The 22325-nt window shown below is 48.6% G+C and overlaps 1 pseudogene; it reads right to left on the reverse strand.

The window, feature by feature from the left end:
- Positions 1 to 256: 256 nt before the first annotated feature.
- Positions 257 to 21933, reverse strand: LOC123953915 (annotated as a pseudogene).
- Between the last annotated feature and the right edge of the window lie 392 nt (positions 21934 to 22325).

A 22325-nucleotide genomic window follows, 5' to 3' on the forward strand; every position in this document is an offset into this window, starting at 1 on the left:
TTATACTCTTTTCTGTATTTTCCAACCTTTTTTTTCTTTCAAATTTTTCTGTCTTTTTTCCTCTCTTGAGTCTGGATATTTGTACCAACCTATCTTCTAGATTACTAATCTTCTTGTTAATCTGCTGCTGGTAGGCACTTCCTACCCCCACCACCTCAAATCAAGACACAGGTTTTATTGTATCTTTAAAGTACCACAGATAAGTCTGAGGAAGCTTCTGGCACCTCGCTGTTTCCATAGCTGGGCAACTTAGCTCTTATTCCTCAGCCTGCTGAACTGCATTCCTTTCTCAGAAACATAGATACAATCCAAAAATTCTCTGATATCTCCGCTTGGAACTTTTGTGGCTTACTGAATCAAAGCAGCTGAATTCGGTACAAGTTCAATGTCGTTTCATTCAAGAATTAACTCACCTTGGGGCGCCTGGGTGGCTCAGTGGGTTAAAGCCTCTGCCTTTCGCTCAGGTCATGATCCCAGGGTCCTGGGATCGAGCCCCGCATCGGGCTCTCTGCTTGGCAGGGAGCCTGCTTCCTCCTCTCTCTCTCTCTCTCTGCCTGCCTCTCTCCCTACTTGTGATCTCTATCTGTCAAATAAATAAATAAAATCTTTAAAAAAAAAAAAAAAGAATTAACTTACCTTTCTGGGCTTTAACATACTGAAAAAGCAAATGCAAGACCTCATCTGAGCCCCATGGGTGTATTTTTCACCCCGGAAATTTTGGATTTCAATAAGAGAACCATTCTCCTGAATGACAACGTTGATGGGGAGGTGAGCATACGCAGACAACATCTTGTAACAGAAGCCCAGGGTAACACCCTGGATCATGTTCTCTAAGTGACTACACAGAGTGAGAATGGTAGCCAATTCCTTTCTGTTTCTCTGCCATTTGTCAACTCGGAGCCTCTTCTTTTTCTTTCCAAGGAGACAGATCCACATTGGTGCATTCGAAAGTCCTCCACAGGGTTCCTCTGGGGCCCTTCACAACAACAGTGCACCCCTTCAGAGTGATGTTCACATTTTCTGGAACGTCAGCCATCCGATTGCGGAAAACAGCCCTCACTGTCACAGTAGATGCGGCAAAAAGAGAACCTTGTGAAACACTTCTGTCGTATCACTGCCCAGCTTTTCGGCATTTCTCTCCCACGCCATTTATGATACAGCACATTTCTCAAAGGGGGAAAGATATGGTCAGGTAGCAAGAATTTCCTGTCTCCTTGGGAAAGGAAGAATCATCCAGACTAAGAGTCCAATTGGTATGAGCCAGATTAATGGGAGAAAATACAATTATCCTGCATCCGTGGAATCCACACAGGCATGGAAATTCCAAAGACAGGCAAATTGGGGTACATATGTCAATTTGAACCAAGGAAAAGGGGGTTGGGGCCTGGGACTTCAAAGGGTAAGAATGCAATTTACAGGACAATGAAGAAAAGTAAATGGTGAATGTTTGCTAGAAAACAATGGCACATAGAGAGGAGTTAGATCAAACAGGCCTTGCTATGTTCCTCCCTGTTCTCCATAACTCGTTCATATCATAATGTAGTTACGAGGATAGCTTTTTTCCTGGAGAAGGTCCTCTATGAATTCTTTTTTTTTTCTTTAAGATTTTATTTATTTATTTGACAGACAGAGATCACAAGTAGGCAGAGAGGCAGGGCAAAGAGAGAGAGAGAGGGGGAAGCAGGCTCCCCACTGAGGAGAGAGCCCGATGCGGGTCTCGATCCCAGGACCCCAGGATCATGACCTGAGCCAAAGGCAGAGGCTTTAACCCACTGAGCCACCCAGGCGCCCCTCCTCTATGAATTCTTTTAGGCAGTTGTGGGGAAGGTAAAGAGCTTTTCCTGATTTTGCTGGGTTTTGATTACTTTTTAACTCAATAATTTTCATGCCAAAATGACCCATTTTGGTGGGGGGGGGGGCTGCTCTTGGCCCCTAAAACACCCTGTTCTTAGAATTTTCCTTCTCTCTGGAATCTTGGCTCCTTGAGTGCTGACTGTCTGGGCAGCGCTCCGATGTCTTCAAACAGAATTTTCTTTTTCCGTTTCTCTAGGCTTTCCAGTTGTTCTCAGCAAAAGGATTAATGTACCCACTTAGACCCACTTTTATACTTTAATGCAGATTTCTCTATACCACACCATCTGGTCTGAAATGTATACTTCAGTTCACATCTTTTTATAGGAAGCAAATATCTCACCAACCTGCTATCAGTCAAACATAGGTTTATAACTGGCTTACAGACCTCTGCAACACTGTGGACATATGAAGTGTGAACATTGTAGGGGTGCCTGGCTAGAGCATCATAGAGCAATGCAACTCTTGGTTTGGGGGTTGTGAGTTCAAGTCCCACCTTGGGTGTAGAGCTTACTTAAAATAAATAAATAAATAAATAAATAATTTTAAAAAGTGCAAACATTGTAATTCATGTTTCTTCTCTCCTTTATTTATTCACATGGGACAGAAGTACCAACACACCCATTCAGTGCAACACCAGGTAGATGCAAATGTTGAGGGAAAAGCTCTGAGCCCTTGGTTCATCTAATTAAGTCATTGCCCAAGGAAGAAATTTCAGAGGGAAGGTGCCTAGGCTTGCTCTCAGAGCAACACTATCTGTTTGGAATAAGATGGATTTCTTAGAAAAATGTGTAAAGTCAATATGGCTTTCTTTGCTGTTTATCAGAAATTCAGATTTAACTGGGTATCGCATTTTTATTTGCTAAACTGGCCACCAGTGTGTATTCTCCCCTGATGGTGTCTCTAAAAGAGAATTGATTCCAGTGTTATAGGAATCTTGACAATGGGAGTCATAACTTTCATTGGTCATTAATGCAAGTAAAAAATGGAAATAAATTTCGTTTTGAACCCAGCCCCTGACCGAATTAGCTTATCATTCTAATACTTTTTCTGTTGGTTTTCTTGGCTTTTCCAGTTGTCTAATTATTTCACAGCAAATAATGGTAAATTAACTTCCTCAACAATTTTGATTCTTCTCATTTTATCTCAGGAGGTACTCTCATATAGTAATACCAAAGTGGTGTTTGTGGTAATGGTTAGTGTTTTAGTCATTATTGCTGTGTAACAAATGATCCCACACTGACATAAAACAACCACGGATTCTATAGATGGGAAATCTGGACAGGGCACTTTTTAAAAAATTTTTATTTATTTATTTGACAGACAGAGATCACAAGTAGGCAGAGAGGCAGGCAGAGAGAGAGAGGGGAAAGCAGGTTCCCTGCTGAGCAGAGAGCCCGATGTGGGGCTGGATCCTAGGACCCCGGGATCATGACCTGAGCAGAAGGCAGAGGCTTTAACCCACCAAGCCACCCAGGCACCCCTAGACAGGGCACTTTTTAAGAGTGAACATCTTGAGACACCTAGATGGCTCAGTGTGTTAAGTATCTGCCTCTGGCTCAGGTCATGATTCCAGAATCCTGGGATCAAATCCCACATCAGGCTCCCTGCTCCATAGGGAGCCTGTTTCTCCCTCTGCCTCTGCCTCTCCCCCTGCTTGTGAGCTCTCTCACTGTCTCTTGCTCTCTCTGACAAATTAGTAAATAAAATCTTAAAAAGAAAAAAGAGTGGGGGTGCCTGTGTGGCCCAGTTGTTGGGCATCTGCCTTCAGCTCAGGTCATGATCCCAGAGTCCTGAGAACAAGCCCCACATTAGGCTCTCTGCTCAGTGGGAAGCTGGCTTCTCCCTTCCCACTCCCCCTGCTCGTGTTCCCTCTCTCACTGTGTCTCTGTCAAATAAATAAATAAAATCTTTTTAAAAAATTGACTATCTCAACAGAGCAAGGCAGAAGTGTACTGCATTGTTATGATCTAACCTTAAAAGTCACAAAGCACTGGGAAGACTGGGTGGTTCAGTAGGTTAAGCGGCTGTCTTCTGCTCAGGTCACATCCCACCACATGGAGCCCCACCTCCAGCTCCTTGCTATGCGGGGACTCTGCTTCTCCCTCTGCCTGCTGCTCCCCTGCTTGTGCTTGCTCTCTGTCTCTCTCTTTCTCTCTGACAAATAAATAAATACAATCTTTAAAACAAAGTCACAAAGCCTCACTTACACTATACTATATCCACCCAAGAAGATTCACAAAAGACCACCACAGAGTCAAGGGCAAGGAGGAAACAGAGACTCCCACGCAGTGGTTGGATTGTCAGTCTTGCATTCTAAGAAAAGCATGGGATAAGATATCCTTGAGGCCAGCTTTGCAACATGCAATCTACCAAAAGGAATGGCCTTATTGTGTTCCTGAGTTGAATAGCAATTCTTCTACTAAAGGTATTTCATCTTTAAGCCTCAGTTCCAATTTATTTATTTATCATGGCAACGAAGTTTCCCTATTCTGATTTTATTAAAATTTTAAAGAATAAATAATAAGGGCACCCAGGTGGCTCAGTTGGTAGAGTGTCTGACTCTTGATCCCAGGGTTGTGAGTCCAAACCCTGTGTTGGATGTGGAGTCTACTTTAAAAAATACATAAATTTAAAAGTAAAAGTAAAATAAGTAAGTAAATAAGAGATGGTGAATTTTCTCAAATGCCTTTCTGCATCTATGAAGTATCTATTGAAGAGGCATTTAATAAGACAAGAATGAATGAGGTTGTGTTTGCCCTCTTCGAGCCAAGTCTGCAGCTGATCCCGTCATTCAGTGAGCATTTCTGAGCACTCGTGTGCCAGACCTCTGCTAGGTGCTCCGACACAACACTGAACCAAAACAGAAGGGGGGGGGGCGCCTGGGGGGCTCAGTGGTTTGGGCCACTGCCTTCGGCTCGGGTCGTGATCTCGGGGTCCTGGGATCGAGTCCCGCATCGGGCTCTCTGCTCGGCGGGGAGCCTGCTTCCCTCCCACTCTCTCTGCTTGCCTCTCTGCCTACTTGTGATCTCTCTCTGTCAAATAAATAAATAAAATCTTAAAAAAAAACAAAAAAAACAGAAGGGGTTTCAGCCCTCAGGAAGCTTACAGCCAAAATGATCCAGATCCAGTTCAGTGCCTGAAATCTGGCTTTTGTGCCCCCAAAAATGCAGGAAGGGGAGTAATTCCCACCCTCCCACCTAAATCCCAAACTCAGTAACTTGGTCCTGCAAAGTCTCTCCATTTCGGTGACATCCAATCACTGGTCTGAATGTCGTCTGAAAGCAAGGGGCATTTACATGTATAATTTTAGCCACCAGAGGGCAGTCACATTTAAAAAACACTTTCAAAGGGGAAGAAATGACAAACCCAATTCCTTGAAAGGCTATACCCCGGGGTTCCCGGGCTAGAGTCAATCCCCATGGTGGGATTCTCTCCAGTGGAGAAATGGCCCAGCACCCAAACCACTCTCCCACTTCAGGCCTGGGGATCTCACCAGTTTATCTCAAGGCTCTGGTCCCTTGACTGGAGGATGATATCATGGAAACTGACATGGACAATAATGAAGTAGATCAGAGAGTCTCCAAAACCTCCCTTCAAGTCCTCACTAAGGGGAGTCGGTCAGTGAGCATTTATTGAGCCGTTATCTCCTCAACAACCAGCCCTGTGTGCTCGCTTCGGCAGCACATATACTAAAAAAAAAACAACCAGCCCTGTATGGGCAGGGGTAAAACAGATTTGTTCTGGCTACAGAGAGAGGCCTTGCTTGCACAACCTTATGAGAAAGCAGTAAGGACAGCCCCAAGGCAAAAGAGTGTCCAGTTAAGGCGTCCCTGCCCTCTGTTCCAGGGGAAGTGCACAGGAGGCCACCCAAGACGACAGCTTCTTCAGATGCAGCTTGAAGCCCTGACCCTGGGGTCCTGCCAGGGAAGGTGGTGCTTCCGGAAAGCCCAGTCTTTCTCTTTCCTAGCCTAGAGTAAAGGATCAATTTCCAATTCGGTTTGTTTTGCTTTCTTCTTGTCCGATGTGTTTTATCAGAGCCCCACATCCCCTTCCCCATCTGGGGCTTAAGTAGCATTGGGAACACATAAGCAACAGAGAATTTCAGGCTCTTTCCTACCCAGACTCCTTCCCCCTCTACATGAACAACTCTAGAGCCCACCTGAATGGGGAGAGGGAAAGGGAGAAAAATGGTTCATATCCCAAAAATATTCTCCTTCCACGGGGTTGTGACTGCGTAAGACCTAGCCCAAGAGTGGCATAGGGCAAGAACCTGTTGAGTGTTAGTTATTCTATGTCCACAATCCCGTTCTGGAATTTCCCAAGCTCTCAAAACCCAAATGTCTTTCAGAATTCATTTGGCAAAAGTAATCTGACCTAAATTCATTTGGCAGCAAAACCTCACCTGAACCATGATGCCACTGATGTTAGTCCATGTGTACCCTTTGCTGTGAATACTCATGGATTCCACTGCAGAAATCCACAATGCTCCATCACAGGGTGTAGTCCCAGACTCCACTGCGTGCATCGCTGAGTCTATGGTGTAAGCACCTGATTGTCTTCTCAAATTGAACATTCTGAATTCTGAAACATAATTGGCCTCTAGGACCTGTTTCTATATGAAATCTAGGTTCTATAGCTTATCTCTCCTATTATCTAGCTATGTGACATTCAATAGGGTGGACGGACCCTAGGGTGGCCCTAAGATTCATGTCTCCTGCATTATGCAGGCCCCACATAATCCCTTTAAGTGTGGGCAGAACCTGTGACTTGCTTCTAAGTAATAAAATATGGCAAAGGTGAAGAAATTTTGAAGATATAATTAAAATCTCAAATCAACTGATTTTTATTTAGTCAAAGGGAAAATTATCCTGAGGGAGTCTGAGTTAATCAGGTAGAAACCTTTATTTTTTTTATTTTTTAAAGATTTTATTTATTTATCTGACAGACAGAGATCACAAGTAGGCAGAGAGGCAGGCAGAGAGAGAGGAGGACGCAGGCTTCCAGCAGAGCAGAGAGGCTGATGCGCGGCTCCATCCCAGGACCCTGGGACCATGACCTGAGCCAAAGGCAGAGGCTTTAATCCACTGAGCCACCCAGGAGCCCCAGGTAAAAACCTTTAAAAGAGGGACTAAGTTAGGATATTCGGATGGCTCAGTGGGTTAAGTGTCTGGCTTGATTTTGGCCTGGTCATAATCTCAGGGTCATGAGATCAAGCCCCAGTTTGGGCTCCTGGCTTAGTGGGGGATGCCTGCTTGAGATTCTCTCCCTCTGTCCTGCCCTCTACACTCTCTCTAACGTAAATAAATAAATAATTTTTAAAGAAGGGGACTAGGCCCTCCCTGAGGTCAGAGGGTCTCAGATGTTTGCTTTGAAGAAGCTGTCAAGCTCTAAGTGGGTCTCTGGAGAGGGCCATGGGGCAAGGAACTACGGGCAGCCTTTAGTCATGAAAAGCATCCAGCTGACCACCGCAAGAAACCAGGGACCTCAGTCCTGCAAACGTGAGAAGATGAATTTTGCCCTTGAGGAAGTTCTGCCTACAGCCTGAGGGGGCCTGGAAACAGATCTTTCCCCACTTGAGACTCTGATGAGATAGCAGCCCCAAACTGATACCTGGATTCCTGGATAGCAAAACTGGGAAGCAGTGAACCCAGGTAAGCCAAACCCAGAACCCTGATCCTGACAACTGAGTGTGTTGTTTTAGTCCACTCGGTTGTGGTCATTGGTTACGCAATACGGAGAACTAACACAATGGAGACATCCCTTAACCTCCTTGGGCTGCGGTTGTTTATCTGCAAACTGGGGAAGTGTTTTGTCACACCTAGCAGCGTTTCCAGCTCTAGCTTTGGAGACCTGATGTATGGGGCAGATGCTGAGGGCTTTAGTGTTGGGGGGAGGGAGAGTGGTTTTCTTTGTGGGTGAGCAGATGCGGGGAAGGGGCTGTGGATGCCAAGGCGGTGTGCCGTTGAGGCTTCTGATGCACAAGCAGAGAAAAACACAGGCAGCTGAGGACTCAGAGAGTCCTCAGTGACCCGGCTGCCAGGCTGGACACTGACCACAGCTGGCATGGCTCCGGGCTGCAGGAGCGATCATCTTTCCAAAGCAGGAAAAACAAGCATCCTCTTTCCCCGGCTCTATAAGGGAAGCTTCACCACACTGGGCACCCGCCCCCATCTCTGTCAGTTTAGGAAGGGGCAGAAGATCCCCTCTCACCCTCTTCATCTCCGGGCACCTCAAGTTCTTGGGCTGGCAGCCTCGGGAGCTGACCTGGGGAGCTCATGGGGAGCTGAGTCAGTCAGGAAGGGCATCGGGTTTCCTGTGAGCTCTTGGCAAAGCCCAGACAGAGGTGAGGTTGTGCTTCTGTGCTCTCCCACCAGGCCAGTCCATCATGTCTCCTTGCCTTCCACACTCCTGCTGCCTGTCACAGGGGCCCCAGACCACTAACAAGCCCCAGAGGTGGCGCATGAACCGTCTGTCTTGCCTCCCCCAAATCCTCCCTCAGACACAGCTGACAGGCTCCTTTGACTGGCTGAAGCAATTGTCCCTTATTAAATTCTTTAGGGGATGATCTCATTAAGCCTTGTTATGGGTCACTTCTATTTCAGGGAGAATAAATTTGCTGGACTCTTTCTGTGTGCAGCTAGTTAATTGAAACCTGAAGTAGGAGGTGAGGGGAGGCGGAGGGACAGGCAAGGTGGTGAGCTGGCAGGGGTCTGTGGGGGGGGGGGGGCAGTGCGACTAGCTGGGTGAGGAGCTAGGAGCTGGTGGAAGGAAGAGGCAGGGGGTCCAGGTGAGGGGAACCAATAAGACAGAAGACACAGGCCTGGAGGGGGAGGGGAGATAAAAACAAGGGAGCCCTGCCGCCTGATCTGCAAGATAGCCTCCTAGCTGCCTCCCAGGCCTCTGTGCTCAACCCTGCCTGACACATGAGTCCAGACCAGCATGAAGCGATAACGGTCTAGGCCAAGATGTGGCAACAGAGATGGAAAAGAAGGAGATGTGAGAGGACTTGGAAACCAATTTAATATGAGGACAGAGGAGAGGAAAGTGCCCAAGATGACCTTGAGAGATCTCTGGAGAATGGGGAGGACTGCCAGCAAACAAGACCAGCAGACTCCTCAGATCAATACCACGCTCACGGCTCTATCGTGTGAAGATTTTCACCCAGTCTGAAAAAATGACCGTGTCCAGTCTTCTGGCTTTCTGCCACGATGCGCGGGGGCAGGAAACATGAACTGAGTACCCACCGTGGACAGGCCCCCCGGCTGGGCCCTGGGGAGGCAAACACAAACAAGCACACTGCCAGGCCAAGAGGTTCCAGCCCTTTTGGAGCAATTAGCCCCTCTCAGAGTGTTTTACTTCAATTCCCTTTTCAAACAGTTGTGTTGATCCTCAGCCTGGGCCCTTGGCAGGAGAGGGCATAAAGACAGAGGAGAGTTTTGTGTTGGGGACCTTAACATCAAGTGAACTTGGTATGGCTGAAAGACAGGTGGCTGCTGAAAGACAAGTGGCTCCGGGCCGGTGCCTTGAATTTGTGGACCGGGCTTCTTTCACCTGTAAAGGAGTGAGGGGGGTTAGGTGATTCCTGGAAATTGTCCTATCTTTCTTTCTTTTGCTTTGTTTCATGCATGGGCAAGTGGTGTGACAGGTCCGATTTCTACAGAAGTGTAGGGTCGTCCTTTATTCCAGAAAACGATAGTAATATGAGCACCCACAGAGTGGGTGTGGGGTGTGGCATGGACCCTCTATTCCCTACTCCTTGCGTTTCCATGTGGAGGTGGCTGCATTGAGCACGTTCTTAGAGTCTCCCTGGTCTCTCTCTCTCTCTTTCTCTCCCTCTCTTTCTGGAAAAAGACATCTGACTGGAAGACTTGAGGGAAGGAGCAGAGCATGCTGCACTAAGACCAGCTCCGCAAGTTCACATGTTGAAGCCCTGCAGTGTCTGGGTGGCTCAGTGGGTTAAAGCTTCTGCCTTCGGCTCAGGTCATGATCCCAGGGTCCTGGGATCGAGTCCCACATTGGGCTCTCTGCTCTGCAGGGAGCCTGCTTTCTCCTCTCTCTCTCTGCCTGCCTCTCTGCCTACTTGTGATCTCTGTCTGTCAAATAAATAAAGTCTTAAAAAAAAAAAAAAAAGAAACAGAAATCACATGTTGAAGCCCTAACCCCCCAGTACCTCAGAACGTGGCTGTACTTGGAGATCGGGCCCTTAAAGAGGGGATTAAGTTAAAATAGAGTCATGAGGGTGCATCTGGGCCCTCAACCACCTGGGTCCTTAGGAGCTTAGGACACAGACCACACAGACTGACGAGAGGCCATGTGAAGACACAGTAGGAGGGAGGTCATCTGCAAACCAAGGAGACCTTAGAAGAAACTAACCTTGCTGACGCCTTGATCTTGGCCTTCCAGCTTTTGGCATGGTAAGGAAATAACTCCCCGCTTGTTAAGCCCCCCGTGTGTGACACTCTACTATGGTAGCCCTCGTGAACTAATACAATATTCTCTTTAGGACTTGCCTGCCTATAGGGATGTATACTCAGAGCTGTTCATGACCAAACCCGCCTTCTGGGGGAGGGCTGAGTCTGTCCAGGTCTGTCTGCTGCCAGGTGAATGTCCGTCTGCAGTGCCTGGGACGTATTAGAAAGCCCCTAGGGATGGCATGTGTGTACCACGTCCTCCAATCTAGTTTGTATCTACCATAAAGTTGACATTGAAATGTTCCTCTGCTTCCCGTGTCTTATTTCCCAGTTGATCCCAAACTAGAGGAAAAGGGGCAAGGTTATTCATTGTGCCTACAGCCCCACCCCAGAAGGAGAAGGCAAAAGCACCATAGCCCATGTTACACATTTAAAGCCCTCTCTCACTGGTGCCCTCACCACTCCCACAAGGGCACTCTATGTCCAGGCCCACTCGTTCCCAGCATGGCCTGGCTCTTAGATTCCATTGGGACACCCACTTATTACACCTTTCCTCTTCTCTGTGCTGCAGAATTCTCTTCATTCTTTCAGTCTTGGCTCAGAGGTCTCCTCCTAGCTGAGTCCTTCTTGGGGCCCAGGTCATGCCTGCAGCTTTTTCATGTCAACGCCTATGACCCACTACATTATTTGTCATAACATCCTAATGTTAGGTGGCCATGTGTCTGTATTCTCCACTAAGACAGACTAGGCTGAGCACTGCACCTGGAAGGACTTCCTGGTCACACCTCTGTCCCCAGTGCTAGCTTGGGGCTTGGCCCAGAGCAGGTGTCCATAAAGTGCTGGAGTATGAGTGAGTGGCAGGATGACATTTTGACATATTAATCTGTATGTTTCTCATAGTTTTCCACCACACCCCTTCCATTTCAAGTGGACCGACCTGTTGGTAATTCTTCCATTTGTGTTTGGTATAAAGCAGAAGAGCCTGAGTTCAATGACTTCCTGTCCTTTGAAAAAAAATCTAAACTCATTGGATTTTGTGTGTGTGTGTGTGTGTGTGCACGCGTGCATGCATGTGCTGTGGGGGAAGTGTGGGAGTAAAGAGGGGAGATGGCTTTTGAGAGAGAAAAAATCATGTAGGCCTAGAAGGGGGGAGAGATGTGGGTGCCCTCACCCTTGCACAGCCCTCCATGATGGAGGTGGCCAGTCCTCCTTTAATGGCGTAAGAGCAAAGAAGTCTGCTCCTCTAAAGGACGTGAAAACAGAGCCAGCTGCCACCCATCATTGGGCTTTGGCAAATCCTGTATTTGCATGGGTGGAAGACAAGACCTCACCCCACCTTGAGATCTAGAGTCCTAAGTGGGGAAGGGAAATGAAAATTCAGCAAAGACTTGGGGCACCTAGGTGGCTCAGTCCATTATGCATCTGCCTTGGCTTGGGTCATGATCCTAGGGTCCTGGGATTGAGCCCCATGTTGGGCTCTCTGCTCAGTGGGGAGTCTGCCTCTCCCACTCATTCTCCCTCTGTGCTCTCCCTCTCTCAAATAAAGAAATAAAAGCTTAAGGGAAAAAAAATTCAGCTATGACTGACATGGTCTTTCCTGCCATGTGGGGACCTTGGAGTAGAAATTAAATTGATCTCTAAGACATAAAGAAAGTGATGTTTCTTGCATATTTGAGTTGGGAGGACTAGATTATCACCCACCAGAAATGAATTCTGGATCCTCTAAGTCCTGAAATGTTTCTTCCTTTCCCCCTCTTCTGACCAAGAAATTTGCCAAGGCCTGAACTGGTCCAGAATTTAGCCCCTCGTTCCCTCAACTATTGTTTGGAGTGTGGTAATTTGGGGAGAGTTTTATCATTTTCAAGATTGTATGGTGACTCATCCTCTCAGCAGCCTGGGGAAGCCCCAGAAGGCGAATCCTTCAGCCATTGGATGTTCCCTTCCAGAGACTAAAGGTCCTAGTATGAACATTGTATCCTTCCTTCAGTGAGGTTGGAGAGAAGTGCTGCTCAAGGTCAAGTCTCATGCATGGGAGGGAGAGGCACCCAGGGAGGCCAAGAAGAAGCTCCACTGGGAAATGACCCCAGGTGGGTAGGGGTTGGGGGTGAGGCTCTATGAGACAGGAAGGATCCCTCTAGCCAGCACTGGGCTACTGGGAGCAAGGTGCCCAAGAATGCCATGAGATCAGTAGAGCTCTCTCTCTCAGGCCCAACAAGTCACCTCTACTGCAGTTAAGACCTCTTAGAAACCACATCTCTCTCCCATCTTTAGCCCCTCTCTCATCCCTGCTCCCCCCCCCCCGCCCCCCCGCCCCCCACCACCACCTTGGTGCAGAGCCAAAGCTCCCAAGGGATGGTGTGGTGAAAGAATGTCTGACTTCCTCACCCTCACTCGGTCCAAGGACATACCATCTGTTTCTGAGGGGGACCGGGGAGGAGAATGTATGTTGAGAGGAGGAGAGCAGACCAGCAAAGAGAAGAGGGGGGCCGAGGGGAAACCAAGTTGGAAGGGACAAAAGAGAGGAAGGAGAGCTTGGGTTTGGCTTTGGGTTCCCCCCAAAAACAGAGTCTGAGACAAGAGCTGGCATATGGGTAGTTGATTGGGGAAGCTGCTTGGGAACAGAAGGAAGGGACTAGGAAGATTGGCACGAGGAAGGAGGGAGAGCCATTCCGGGGAATGCTCCCACACTGGTCTCGGTGGAGACCGAGTGTCCCCATGGTCCTGCTGGCTGTCTCTGAGGGGCACTGCAGAAGGGGCCACAGAATCATCCACCTGAAGGAAGATGGGACATTTATCCACCAGCTCTGACCTCTGCTGGCTGAGCGCCCCCCTGTGGGCTGCTGATTCCTTCTTCCAGATTCCTCTAGTGTCGACTCTCTGCCCCAGGAGGGAAGACCCAGGACAGGAGACATTAGCACACAGGGAACAGGGCACAGTGCAAGAGCAGAGGGTGAAAGCAGAAGATGCAGTCAAAGGATGGAGAGAGAGGAAGGGAAAGAGGGCTGGTGATGGGGACGGGAGGACAAGATGAACAAAGATAGTCCCTGTTTGGGGGAGAGCTACACGCCCAACAGAGGCATCATGTGGACCCTCCGCAGAGCTCTGGAACTGACTGGAGTGAGCCCTCATTGTCATCTCCTTATCTGCTATGGGACTTCAGCAGGTACAGGGGACCCTTGGCAGTGATCAGACATCCCCACCCCTAGCAGCCAGGAGCAACCTCTTTTGGGCCTTCCAGGAAGACAAACTGTCTTCTTAGTGTTTCTGGCTCTTCTGGTTCTACAACATCAACTCAGGCGTTCTGGCTGAAAACACACCTCTCCCAAGAGGCAGATTGATGGCATATGATTATACGAAAGGATCATGACTTGCCAGAATGGAGCAAGCCTCCTGCAGTCCTTGTGGCAATGGGGAATCTAGTTTGGGGCATGGTGGTCACTCCTACTCCAAACCTTCAGTGTTGAGCAGATCTGAGAGAGGCTCTTGAAACTTCTGAAGTTTAGAAAGGTCTGGGACATTCCATATCTGTATTCTACCTACACTGTAGACCCAGGATCTTCCCACCATACAGTAGGACTCTTTCTACACAGCACTGACCTTTCCTTCTCTGATGTATTATCATTCTACTAATAATCAAGAGCCCAGATTGATCTCTCGCCTGTCTTTTTTTCCTTAAAGATTTTATTTATTAATTTATTTGACAGAGTGAGAGCAAGAGTGTACAAGCAGGGGAAGCAGCAGAGGGAGAGGGAGAAGCAGGTTCCCTAAGCAGGGAGCCCGATGCAGGGCTCCATCCCAGGACCCCGGGATCATGACCTGAGCTGAAGGCAGATGCTTAACCGGCTGAGCCACCCAGGCGCCCCTCTCAGCTGTCTTCTTAATATTCTTTTCCTTTGAGTTATTCTTGTCTTCTTTACTTGTAAATTCTAGAGCTTCTTAGTTCCCAGTACACCAGAACTACAAAACAGCTGGGGTTGGGGCCCAGTAAGAATGTATAGATGAATGGGTGTTAGACTGGTCCTCCCTAGGCTGTCAGATTGCTATGATTTGAGAATTCTGAAAAACCTGGCTATCCAAAAATATCTCCCTCCTCCCAGCTGACTTGCCTTGTTGTCTGAAATCCTGTCTTTTATGTCGTTCCTCGATGGTTTCTAGAGAAGCACTTACGTTAGTTGGACAAAATGTGGTCGCCTGGGAGAGGTAATGCATTAGTCAGCTATCACTCTAGTAAGAATTGGGTTCCTTATAGAGGGTATCATGCTTAGTGAAATAAGTCAATCAGAGAAAGACAACTATAATATGATCTCCCTGATATGAGGACGTGGAGATGCAACATGGGGGGTTAGGGGGATAGGAGAAGAATAAATGAAACAAGATGGGATTGGGAGGGAGACAACACATAAGTGACTCTTAATCTCACCAAACAAACTGAGGGTTGCTGGGGGGAGGGGGGTTGGGAGAGGGGGAGGGAGGTTATGGACATTGGGGAGGGTATGTGCTATGGAGAGTGCTGTGAAGAGTGTAAACCTGGCGATTCACAGACCTGTACCCCTGGGGATAAAAATACATTATATGTTTATAAAAAATAAGAAATAAATAAAAAATTAAAAAAAAAAGAATTGGGTTCCTTAATTTATTGTTGTTAAGATGTGGAGATGAGAAGCCTTTGAGATTGAGTCCTAGGGCAGGATGTTTTGGTTGTCAAAGGTGGGGAAGACCGGCAAAGAAGGTTAAAGTCCTCCGGCCTTCCGTGGTGACGGTAACAGTGCTGACTGGGTCAAGGAGGGTCCTGGGTGTAGTGAGCACAGACACACCAAAGAGAAACTGATTGTATGGCTTGCCTTAGGTAAGGTCTACGTATACATCCCACGAACAAGATCTTAGTTCTCTGCGGGCAGGGCCTGCCTAGACACCTCATGTATCCCCCAGACTGACCCACAGTACGTGCGTGTGTGTTCTCTCGGGTGACAGAACAGAGCCAGATTTGCACACACACGTCACTCCGTGAGGCCTCCCCATCCACTGCTCTTTTGCCCTTCTGGTGACTTGAAGGACTTACAGCAAAAACCACAAGCAGGATGAAAATGCCAGAGCAGCTCTACTGAGTGCTTTAAGGGACACATTTCTCCAAACAAGCAAAATTAGCCAAACAAAAACACATTTTTCTGCAAAATAAAAGGATGATCTCTAAGGCCTCCCTCCCAGGCCTGCTGGTTACTCGTGGTTTTCAGTAAATGACAGTAACTCTAGAGGAGGGAGGCCTTTGGAAGTTGCCTGGTGCTTGCTGGCCTGGCTGGGGAGGGGACCTCCCAGCCTACTGCCCCCACACAGGTTCTGGAAATCTCTGCTTTGTCTTTTTCCCGGGGGGGGGGGGGGCATCCTGTTTCCCAAAGCCTGGTGCCTTTGCACTGACTCCTCAAGAGAGGGGTCACATGAGATACTCTGCTTCATTTCATTTTAGGTTATTGTTGCTGCTGTCAGTCTATTGAAGGACTTTAATGAATGCTTGTATTGTTCTCGGGCTGGAGCCTTTTTCAAATGATCAGCACATTATAAAACACAATAATGAGTCTAATTCCCACCCCCCAACACACACACACGCACGCACGCACCCACAAAGGCATTGCTAAGTCCCCCAGATATGTACGGTAGCGAAGAGTCTGGGATTTAAGTGCAGCAGAGCTGGGTTTGGCTCTGACTCTCCTGTTCAGTGCTGGTGAGCAAATCCATTCATTCATTCATTCATTCATCCAGTAAGCATTTATTCAGTACCTCCTTGTGTCAGTCATATAAACTCTGCAAAATGCTTTTTTAAAAAAAGATTTTATTTATTTATTTGAGAAAGAGAGAGAGAGAGAGCACGTGAACATGAACAGGGGAAGGGGCAGAGGGAGAAGCAGGCTCCTTGCTGGATCCCAGGACTCCAGGATCATGACCTGAGCCAAAGGCAGGTGCTTAACCGACGAGCCACCCAGGCGCGCCTTTCTGCAAAATGGTGCCAATGCCTGCTCTTACTATCTTTCCTAGCTGTTCAGAAGAGCTAATGAAGTCATACTTATGAAAGATCCTTGGTAAACTCTGAACACACTTGTGTTGTTGACATTCATCAGCAAAAAGTATAAAACAAAACTGGAGGGTGGGGTAGGAGGGCCCAAACCACAACACTCCATACATCACTTGTGCCAGAAATATACCTGTTCCAGGCTGGCTGGTGTGCCCTGTGTGTTGAGAGCCTAGACGTCCCTCAAGCCAGACTTTGCCTGGCATACCTTTCTGTCCATCTCTGTCCTTGGAAACCCTGCTTTCTCCAAGGCCCTGGCTGAAAGCTTCCTCTTGGCGCAAAGTCCTTCTTGCTCTTGGGAATCCATTTCTTCCTCCCACGCGTCCTTCCTCTGCTTTGGACACGTTGTGTCCCACCTGTGAACTACTGTAATTTGTTTCTAAATGGAGCCCTATTACTGGACGGACAGCCGTGCTGTGGAAGGAGGTGAGAGGTGTTCTTTTCCAGGAATCCTGGCTCTGCCCTTTCAGCTCCTGGGATCTTGGTCAGGCACACTGTCTTCTCTGGGCCTCAGTTTCCTCTTCTGTAAAACCTACGTGCCCTTGCTGACTGTGGGGAGGATGAACGAGATACCACGTGTCAGGTCCCAACACAGTGTGCCTTGCTTTCGGTGGGTGTCTTTTAAGTAAAACCGAAGGGCATTTGTGCAGACTTCGGTGCGCTCTCCCGAGACACACATGGAGGCGGTGCCCACTTAGTCGGTGCAAATGAAGAACACTGGGACCATCTCTACACAGGATCTGGTACCTGAAATATCCCCAGGAAAGGTGAATTCCTCCTCAGAGGCACTCTTTTATGTGTCAGTACCTCTGGGAGAGGCAAACATCAAAGCGCTCTACTTCCACGGGTGCTGGGTGCTGGCAGCACTGACCGCCAGTGAAAACCTGGAACACCGCAGGGAAGGGAGGTGAGGCGTCTGAGGAGAGATTTGTTAGGACTGGTCTTGCTTAACATAACATGTATTTAAAACCAAGTATGTTGATTTCAGTCAAAGTTTTTTGGGGAGGGTCTTAACAATTCACCTCAATTCTGACAGGAACTTCCCTGAGTTCGTGCAGACCCCACAAGTGCCCCCATCTCAGAGGCCAGGAGCAACTGGAGTCCCCAGGCTACCCACATGTAAGCCTGGCAGACTGTGGATTTGGGGGTTCCCGTGACTCTATTAGTTCACTAGAACACTCTCACAGAACTCAGGAGAGTGCTTTACCTGTGATTACTGGCTTACATCAAAGGCTACAACTCAGGAATAGCCAAATGGAAAAGAAATATGGTGGAAGGGGGGATGGGGGTGGCGCAGAGCTTCCACGCCCTCCCCGGGAGCGCCACCTTCCCAACATCTCAGTGTGCTCGCCTGCATGCGCTCTCTGTGAACCCGACCATTCAGGGGTTTTTATGGGGTTTCATGAAGTAGGCATGATTAATTAAATCAGTGACCATGGGTGACTGAACTCAATCTCCCGCCTTTCTCCCCTGCCCAGAGTGGGGGCTAGGGCTGAATTTTCCAACACTCTCCTCAGGAGGGGAGGTTGGCTAGCCTCCTGAAGCTGCCTGCGGGCCCACCCGGAGAACCCTCATTGGCATAAACTCAGGTGGGGTTGAAAGGACTTTCCTAAGAATGACAAAAGGCACTCTTATCACTTAGGAAATTCCAAGGCTTTTAGGAGCGCGGTGCCAGGAACTGAGGACAAAGACCACACAGTTTTAATCAGGCCACAGATCCCCTGATGTTGTTCTTAACTTAAATAGCATAGTTTTCAGAGCTGGAAAGGGGAGGGTGAGGGACTGGGGACCTTGTCCATAAGGCTAGTGTTTCCATGGCCTCCCTGTTTGCTTTGATGTTGTCTCCTGTTTCCATCTCGAGGGTCGTTGTCTTCCCAACATCCCAGGGGCTTTTCCACCTCTTACCCCCGCCCCCCCCGCAAGAGTCTTTTCTTTCCAGTCCCAGTGTGTCCTACCAGCTCCCAACAAGGAAGGTCCCTAGGGCTGCAGGCCCTTACCTTATTTTTTAATGTTTTCCTTCCTTCGACTTCAACAAGAACCAGACTGAGCCTTTCCCCTCCCAGAGCTCTCGCTGCCCCGGGGTGCGGTCAGTGTGGGGTCGATTCCTTGCCAGATTGTTCTTGGGCAGGGAGGATCTGCTGTCTGAGGTCTTGATAGTAACACTCAGCAGAGGGGGAGACACCTGCTTCCCTGTTAGTGCTGAAGGAACACAGCCCAGGCTCACCTGCAGTCCCCCACCTCCCCTCTGACCATCCCTCTCCTCACCCCTCTGCTACCAGTCACTGGCATCTTGGCGCTAGGGTCGTTGTCCTCCCAGCATCCCAGGGGCTTTTCCACCTCTTTACCCCTTTCCCCATCAAGATCAGCTTCTCTGCATATTTTCCCTCAGTCATAAACAATTGTTGGCTTGCTCTTTCTACCATGCTCTGCGCTGGACACCAAGGGAGCTCAGAAGAAGGAGGCCTGAGCTTTGCCCTCAGGGCACTGGCTCTCTTCCTCCTTTGTAACAGTGGTCAGGCCTTCCCTCAGGCATCCGTCACCGCCCTCAACTGTAGGCCTACCTCCTTCCAGCCTCTCACCCACTTGGCACCTGGCACCACTTCCTTGTCTTGACATCCCTTCAGGCTTCCATGTCTCCCTGGCTAGATGCTCCGTGGACTTCCTCCATTCACACCCACAGACTTGTGTCTGCCACAGAAGAGCGCCCCGAGGCTCTCCCTGGTGAGTCAGGTGGGTGAGGAGGAAGAATGCGTACAACAGGTACACAGGAGGGCAGATGTTACAAAGGGAACAAGCAGTTCCTGAAGTAGGCAGTGGGGTGCTGCTCTGATGGTGTGTCTGAGGAACCTCTTGCTCTTTCCACCCTGGAGGTCCCACAATGTCAAGTCCTGAGTCATACAGAGCTACTCCTTACATTGAAAAATGAGAGGACAACACACACTAATCGAGAAATTTTAAACTCCCTGTTGCATTTATTTCCACTTTTTTTTTTTTTTAAGATTTTATTTATTTATCTATTTGAGAGAGAGAGAGAAAGAGATCACAAGTAGGCAGAGAGGCAGGAAGGGGTGGGGGAAGCAGACTCCCTGCTGAGCAGAGAGCCTGATGTGGGCCTTGATCCCAGGACCCTGAGATCATGACCTGAGCCAAAGGCAGAGGCTTAACCCACTGCGCCACCCAGGTGCCCTTATTTCCACATATTAATACAAGCTATAGACTTTCCATATAGAAGGGGGTATTGCTGATTGGAAAGAGGGTTGGGGAGCCCAAGACAGAGAAGCCTCACTCAGCCACCCCAGGGAACGGGGGAGCTGAGGGGAGGCGTCCCCTCCCAGCCACCCTTGGCCACGAATGGCTCCACTCTCATGGCCTCTTCTGCCCTGGTCCATTCTGGTTCCATGTGAACCTGGGAACTGAGTTGGCAGCATCACTGTATTTAACCAGTGAGTCTGGGTGCCTCTAGGAGGTGCCTGTCCGGAGTGTTACCAGTAGAACAAGAGCCGCGTTTGTGGAGTGTTCCCTCTGAGTCAAAAATCCTGCTGACAGCTTTATATACACAAGTCACCTCACTCTTAGCCCTTACAAAAGCCTGCAAGGTGGTGTCAGGAGTGTGATGTGGTACACCGGTGAGGACCCCTGTGCTTGGCAGGGTTACTGAACTGCCCAGGGGGTCACTGCTACAGGGAGGCAGAACTGTATCCGAATTCAGCTCTGTCATATTCCAGAGCCCCTAGGGCTGATAACCATGTGACCCTCTGCTACCTGGAATCCTTAGAATGTTCTGGATAGCCTTCCGTGTGGAGGACATAATTTAATTCCATGGAATAATGCTCTGAGGCCAAGCAGGTAGTGTTAATTCTGAAGGCAGTGACTTGTCTGAGGTTATGTGGACAGCGCAGGGCAGACATTCAACAGTTCCCCTTACAGTGTATGCTGAGAGATTGTAGTGAACACTGGTCATGCTGGGGTTGGAGGGTAGAGGGCTGGGTGGTTACCCTGAGGGAGGGGTAGACTGGTTCTTAGCAATCTAGAAGAAAGACGGGGGCAACCCAGACCCACAGGTAAGGGTTCTGTCTCTCCAATCTCCCATTTTCCTTATCTAAAGAATGGCCCTAATAGTAACATCCACCTTAGGAAGAAATGGCAGAAGTAACCAGCTTGGTCAGGAGGGAAGCGGCTATAGTCAAAGCAAGTCACAGGCCAGCCATACTCTGATGCTACTGTTCAGGTCACCATTTCTAACAGGCACCTGCTACAGGCCCAGCCTCAGTGCTGGTGGTGCACCAGGTATAAGCAATGATTCCAGAAGAGTGATTCCCAAGTCTTGGCCTCCAAGACTTAGGACGAAGTTGGGAGAACTACAGCCCTGATTTAATAATAACACTGCTGGTAGGCTAAGGGATGGAAATGTTTGTGGGATGGTGTCTGCAAACATAGGGATCATATTCAATTTCTGGTAGCGACAGTGGAGTGGAGGGGGTTGCTAGTGACGTGGATGCAGGGGGAAGGGAGGCTGGGCCAGGCTGGTTGAATGGAGATGGGATTTCAGGAGCTTAGAGAGCTGAGCAGGCCCTGCGCTTGAGATTCCGGGAGACCATTCGGTATCTCTACAGCACTGATGAGATAAGATTGTCCAGGAGTAGTTTTTAAAACCAAAGGTATTAATCCACATTTACTCTTTCACTTCAAGACTGACAGGTGTGATCTTCCTAGTGAAATTTTCTCTTTTTGTACTGAAAGAGCTTGGGCTCTTATCACTACCCCACAACTTCTCAAATTCCTTGAGGACTAAGGTAGCACGGAAATAAGTGAACAAAGGGATGAACAAGTGAGTGAAATATACATAGACAAAATGTGTGTCGGGCACGTTTGAATCTCAGTGAGTTTCAAAGAGATAGGTGGTGGTAGAGGTTGGGAGAGCAAGGCCTAGAGTTGGACTATTTGTGCTGGAGTCCCATCCTGCTACTCCTGATGTGTGACCTTGGGTGGGTCACTTTAACCATTCTGGGCCTCAGTTTCCATTTTTGTCACCTGGGGCTGGTAATGGTACTGAGCTTATAGGGTTGTTGTGGGAAATAAATGAATAAATCCATTTAAACCCATGCTACAGTGCCTGGCACACAGTGGGCATTCAAAAAAAGTTGGCTAGTAATATAAAATTATTTTATACATGTATTCATTTAATCGTGGAGGGAAAACTCCCATGCTTGTGGGCAGTCAGCATAAATGAGTGAACTGGGGGAGCTGAAGCACCTGGTAGGAAGGGGAGACTGACATGGGGCCAGTGCTGTGACTTCCATAACCTCCTCTGGGGTAGTGTTACCCCAGGTGCCAGCACAGCTCCTGAAAAAGTAAAGACCTTTACATTTTCTCCTCAAGCTCTTATTTATTTATTCATTTACTTCTCAAAACCCTTACTTTGGGAGCACCAGCTAGACCTCGAGTTGCGTTTTTGTTCTCTGTGCCTTCTGAGCCCTGTACGGGCCAGGTGGCCGGCGTCCACTTCACCTTTCCTCCAGGTCCCGCGTTCAGCACGTTTCTTTCCATCACAGACCTGAAGGAAGGGCCTCGAGAGCTCAGAGAACCCGAGCGCGTCCCCAGTCCCATGGTGAAGTGCAAATGAGAGGAGTGACTCTGCAGAGGTGTAATTTGGGGCGTCCGCAAGTCGCGTAAGGGCGGAGGGGGCTCTCTCGGCAGACCCTGTCTCACCAGCAGGTGGCGGTCTATCAGCCAGGCCGGCAAGGTAACCGATCAGAAACTTGAACGGGATGCTGATGCCACTGCAAGACGAGCACAGCGGAGTCTCCTAGGGACGAGCTGTCGACATCCGCGAAAAAGTGGGGAGAGAAGAGAGCCGACTCCTTGCTGAAGTCACTCAAGAATTCAGACACTACGAGCTTCATTCCGGAAGGATTCAGAAGGGGTGAGTACTGAGAAGCGCGCGGAAAAGGGAGTATTGTCCTTCTCTTAGGGCATTGTCCTTGGCTTATACTGACTGA

This window comes from Meles meles, chromosome 12 (genome assembly GCF_922984935.1).
Source record: "Meles meles chromosome 12, mMelMel3.1 paternal haplotype, whole genome shotgun sequence".
In the NCBI taxonomy this organism is placed as follows: domain Eukaryota; kingdom Metazoa; phylum Chordata; class Mammalia; order Carnivora; family Mustelidae; genus Meles; species Meles meles.